This window comes from Sciurus carolinensis, unplaced genomic scaffold, assembly GCF_902686445.1.
Source record: "Sciurus carolinensis unplaced genomic scaffold, mSciCar1.2, whole genome shotgun sequence".
Lineage (NCBI taxonomy): Eukaryota > Metazoa > Chordata > Mammalia > Rodentia > Sciuridae > Sciurus > Sciurus carolinensis.
The window spans coordinates 94,307-100,595 of NW_025920303.1; the positions used below are offsets into that span (position 1 = coordinate 94,307).

The window sequence follows — 6,289 nt, forward strand, 5'->3', positions numbered from 1 at the left end:
TCCTCTGGAAATGGCTCCTTTTCTCAGACTCCAAGCTTCATTTATTCTGTTTTCTTTTTCTGATAGCAGGTGTTACAATCTGACATACTCTATCATTCCTTTTTTATATTTGCCATCCTTTGTCTGTCTCAACCCACCCAACAATAGAATATATTTATATTTTTCACTGCTATATTTCTATGAGACACATAGTAATAATTTAGAAAAATGGAAATGACCATAAGAAGGAATCATTAAACAGACCTGGAAACTGGAAACCGTATTGCACTGAGGCAGCCCTTCCCCTCCACATACACACGCCTCTCTGGGGTGGGGGGTGGAGTTGGGAGGTTCACAAAAATGTTCTTTAATAGCATATTCTGTGTCCATTTGACTCAAATTAAAATAAATCTCAAATATAGTAAAACAGAAAAATCCATAGTGAAATACACAGGATAAGAATATATGGATTTATAAACATTCTTCCAGCTTTCATAAGTAATTTTAATACCTAAAGACAAAAGAATTTTTAAAAAAGCAGCAAAATCATGACTCTGATAAAAATATAAAATGTGACAAAGATCATATTTTGCTCATTCATGATGAAATTATAGATTATTATCATTAGCATAAAGAAAAGTGCAATGTATCACATATTGTTTAATCAGGGATTTGTAATGAATTCACAAATAAATGAAAATGCTTTATGTGCAATACTCAGGAAAATCATGTGAACTTCCATCAGGCAGCATTTGTAATTATTTCAATAAGAATTATTTGCATCATTAGCAGTTCTCTACAATCTAAAGAATTTGTAAAATAACTCCAGGCAGTGAAAGACAGAAATTCCACAGAATCCTAGACTCTATAAGCCTAAAGACTACTTTGGAGTGCAGATAAATTATGGACATTTTGTATTTCACAAGAAAGACTGAATGTTGCACTTCATAGTCTTTCCTGACAAAAGGTAAATTTATTTTTCAGTTACGCCACAAAAGAAGTATAAATGACTCTTGAATGAAACACGTTTGCCTGAAAGCAAAATCATTTTCTCATTTAATTGTTTGCAAACAAAAAACACAAATTTTTTTGCATCCATTGTAGTCCTTAAAACAAAATAGGATACTCAAAGGAGAAAATTAAAGAGTTTAATCAAGATTACTTACCAAGTAAAATTCCTAGAGTTAAAAGAAACCAACAAGGGATAAGTAGTGGGTAGTAATAATAGGCAATGATGAACACAACCCAAGCCTAAGAGAGTGAGGTGAAGATGACTATGGAAATCCCAAACTGTAGCTCTCATGATCTCTGCCTGAAAGAGCTGCTATCTTAGTTAAAGTGACCCATCATTCAAACCATAGAAGGGAGCCAGGTAAATAGATCCCCTGGTGTCCTTCCCTTTCCCCCTGGCTTTTTTTGTAAAAAAAATATTTGTTTTAATTAGTTTTACAACAGTAGAATGCACTTTGATACATCATATATAATGGAGTATGATTTCTCGTTTTTCTGGTTATACGTGATGTAGAATTTCACCTGTCATATAGTTATATATGTACATGGGGTAATAATGTCTGATTCATTCTACTCCCCTTCCTACCCTCAGACCCCCTTCCCTCCCTTCACTCACTTCTACCTAATCTAGCTAGCCCTGCACATTGGCCAGAAGTAAGGTCGCTGCTGAAACCGGAGGTGGAACACAGCCACCCAAGGTGGAGAAGGACGAGAGGAGATCTGGAAACCTGAAAGGAGTATAGGATCATGAGCACTCCTGTTTGGAGTCAGCAGGAAAGAAAGAAATATGAAGAAATAAGTAAAGAGTCCTTCAACTTATTTGTTCATTTGATCAATATTTACTGACTACCTCTATGAGTCAGACATTGAACCAAATTCTCACAATGAAGAAGTAAACAAGTTAGAGACAGCCTTGTATCTCTGTAACTTCTTTAGGAGTTTCTAAATAGAAGGGGACTGATTAATCGGTGTTTCAAGTGTGCAGAATTAGAACAATAGATTTTGTAAAAGTTTTCTAACATTTCCTACTGGCTGAGAAGAAATCAGGTTTATTATCAGGCAGAGTCTTTATGCCTAGATGTCTTCCAGCAAAGGTCTAGTGACCATCTGTCAAAAGCTGTTGTTAAAGGGGGTTTCAGCTGAATTAAGCACCTGCAAAGGCTTATTATAAGATCTTTTTATAAAATAGAAAAGGTGGTTTGTTTCTTCTCTTCCAGCATACGTGGAAGAACATAGCTCATATTCTTAAAGAGTTTTGGGGCTTGACTGAAAACTCTAATGAATATTGAGCATAACATTTGCTAATAAGAATATTGCTTTTCCAGGTTAATGCACAAACTCTGAATTCATCATCAACACTGTAAAGAAAGAAACGGAATGAATGTTACTGAATTTATCCTGCTGGGACTGATACAAAATCCTCAGATGCAGAAGACTCTGTTTCTGGTGTTACTAGTCACCTACATTGTCACGGTCACAGGAAACCTGCTCATTGTGGTTACTGTCCTCTGCAGCCAGACTTTGCACTCTCCCATGTATTTCTTCTTGGCTTTCCTGTCTTTGATAGATGCATGCTATTCCTCTTCCATAATTCCTAAAATTCTAGCTGATTTGTTTTCTGAGACCAAAGCTATCTCATTCATTGGCTGCATGTTGCAGCTTTTTCTTGAACATTTCTTAGGAGGTTCAGAGATTGTCCTTCTTGTGGTCATGGCCTATGACCGCTACGTGGCCATCTGTAGACCTCTGCACTACGTGACCATGATGAGCCACCGCATGTGCTGCCTCCTGGTGGGGCTGTGCTGGGTGGTGGGTTTTCTCCACTCTTTTGTGCAGATTCTAGTTACTTTCTGGCTTCCATTCTGTGGCCCCAACACACTGGATCACTTCATGTGTGACATTTTCCCCCTGATACAGCTTGCCTGCACGGACACTTTCCTCCTTGGTCTCTTGGTTGCTGCCAATGGAGGTGTAACCTCCATGATCACCTTTGTGATGTTGTTGGTGTCCTATGTGGTCATCCTGTGCTCCTTGAGGACTCACAGCTCTGTGGGGAGGAAGAAGGCCCTCTCTACCTGTGGCTCGCACATCACAGTTGTTGTCTTGTTCTTTGTGCCGTGTATTTTTATGTACATGTGACCAGTAACTACATTTCCCATGGATAAAGCCGTAACTGTATTTTACACCCTTGTCACTCCCATGTTAAATCCTGTTATCTACACAGTGAGGAACGCAGAGGTAAAAAATGCCATTAGAATGTTACTAAACAGGATTGCGATTTCAGACAATAAATGATCTAACATGAATATTTTATTTCTGACACAACCTTTGCAATTTTATATTTTATCACAGAGTCCACATTATCATCCATGGGGGATAGATTTCAGGACTCCCAGTGGGTGCCTGAAACCAGGGGTATTACTAAATATTATAAATATACTATAAACTGCAAAATTTCATTATGCTGTATTGTTATAATTGTTTTATTATTTTGTTATCAGTTGTTAACATGGGACAGAACGTATAAATGAACTTATCATAAATACAATATATACAATACAGCATAATGAAATTTTGCAGTTTGGGACAATTATTAAGTAATATAAGGGCTACCTGAACACTTTCACTGTGGTACCTACCTTAACAAACCTTCTGATAACCTAGACACTAACTAAATGACTAATGGGTGGGGAGTGCATATAATGTGGGTCTGCTGGACAAGTGGGTGATTCATGTCCCAGGCCAGACAGGATGGGATGATGTAAAATTTCTTCATACAACTAAGAATAGTTTGCAATTTAAAATTTATGATTTATTACTGACATTTGCCATTTAATATTTTCAGAAGATGATTTACCTTGGCATAAATAAGTGAAAATTACTGTACTTTAAAAAGTCTTTCTCACATCTATCAGCTTACTCTTAGAGTACTTTTCCAAGATAGGTGTTATTATGATTATTCCTGTTTTATATATTATTATGATTATTCCTGTTTTGTAGATGAAGAAAAACGCAGTTCAAGAAGTTTCAATAAAGAGGTCAATGTGAGACACAGAACTAGTGTTCAGACCTGCATTCTTCTAGATCCAAATGCAGAATTCTCTCAAACATTTCACAGGGTAATAGAAAAAGGGCAGCATTTACATCAGAACTTCTCATGTTTTGTATGTAGTGAGTTGAAAATTTTTCTGTTGTAATTTCAGAGTTGTACCATATGTTGAATATATAAGCAGTTGGTTCTCAGAAAACTACTGCTTACCTGTATCTAAGACAATGTGGAACAAAGACCCTGGACACTGAGAACTTGGAACACACTTGATATATCTTATTTTAAAATTATGTTTGACTTCTTGTTCTGTTAAGTAAATATTGTCAGTGATTATAAAAATGAATTGTTTGTAAACCTATGTAAAAATTTCAAATGTCCTCACAAGGTCACAATGAACATATACAATTGAAACCTATTGTTCTACCGTACAGAGAAAAGTTAAATAACTAAATCATACAACACACACATTCACCTCAAATCCAAACATTCTTACTATGTATCCTGTGGTATTTTATACATATAGAATTCCTTGGGCTATATTTAACTATGATTTGTCATATAAAATATTTTAACATATATATTTTTAACTTAGAAGTGTCAATTTATTAGATTAAAATTATGAGTGATAACAAAATCCAGATTTTTTCAAAAGCACATAATAAATAGATCCACAAAATATTTTAGTGTTAAAATATTGTTTTTATATTTAGTTCATTGAATCTGGAATTCCCTTTGAAAACTACTTTAGGAGATGGCTTATATGTATATAAAAATAAAAGTCCATAGTTGACCAAAGGAAATATTTCTCAGCTTAACAACTCAACTTACAATCTTTGTTGTAAATAACTTTTGGGTCTTTTAGAAACTGCAGTCTGTGACTACAGAATAAATATGAATGACATGCTTATAGATGTGTTTATAGCTGCCACTTTGGATAGAGTTAGTCTCCCACTTCATAGCTACCACATGTTTTGTTGAAGAAACATAACAATATTTAGCCAGCATATTATGATTGCAGAAACATTCAGGAGAAGAAGAACATAGGCTTCAGCATCAGGAAGGCTGGGTCTATCTCTTACTGAGTCATTATCTCATTCCATGACCTTAAATAGCTCATCCTATTTCTACAAGCAGGTTACTTAGGTAATTTAGAAGGTGTATAAGTTCTTGATTCTGTCCATGTTAATATGTTTATTACCTTAAATATTATTTTATTCTACTTCGCTAGAAGAAGTCAAACTGGAAGGCTTTTGAGAGATTATATATGATAGATAAATGATTGGCCATGTTTCTAGACTTTTTCATTTTTGTGAGCAGTATAGGAGTGTCTTCCTGGGACAAAAGGGATTTTGGATTGGACTAAGGCAATATGAGCCCTGCATGTGAGTGTTTTGTTGCCCTGAGGAGTGTTCCTCTGCCTATTCAAGGTCATGAAAATGTCTGCTAGGCTTCTACTTAGGGAGGTACCTGGTTTTTGTTGTCATGAATCTGTCAAATGCCATGCTAACACTTCAGCTGGCTTCTTACTGACTGCCATCTGATCCATATTTAATTTCTCCCATTTTTCTTTCTGGTTTGCATTATGTTTGAAATATCTGTGTTGTTGTCCCTCCAGAGTTTTTTCTACTTACTCCTTGGATTGTTTTCTGGAATCAGCCTTTCCCTTACAACTCTAGTAATTCCTCTATTTAAAAGTTCCCTTCGTGTACGATGCTCACTGATCTGGACCTAACTCCATAGACTCTGTTCTATCTCCAGTTCATATTATTTTATGCTCTGGGGCGCTCAACTAGACAGCAGTCGGGAATCCAAAATACTCTCTACACATCAGTCTTTTCAGTAGAGGGTGGACGAACAGTTAATGGGTCAATATGAAAGTATTTTAATTTTTATTAGGTTGAGCGTGGCAAAGTTAAGTATGTACTCATTCTCCAGTTAGACTTTGTGCTTTCATTGCAGAGTTGAAAGGCAATTTAAGAAATATTCACATGTGATGCTTTAGCAAAATGCATATTCATTATAGTTATTTACATAGCTTCAAACCCTCATTCAATTTTCTTTGTCACCTACTATCACAAATGTAATAGCATTTAGTGCTATTATTTAGTAATAGTGCTATTACACTATAATATACAAGTATCTGGTCAAACGAGCTTTGATCTTATAGTTTCTAAAACTAAAACTGTTTTTCTACCCTGATACACACTGCTCACAGTGACAGCATTCTCTCAAGCCAATTCAGAGGTATGT

General features: G+C 35.6%; 1 pseudogene; it reads left to right on the forward strand.

Annotated features, from left to right (window-relative positions):
- The first annotated feature begins 2,367 nt into the window (after positions 1–2,367).
- Positions 2,368–3,285, forward strand: LOC124975541 (olfactory receptor 4C12-like; annotated as a pseudogene).
- The last annotated feature ends 3,004 nt before the right edge of the window (positions 3,286–6,289 follow it).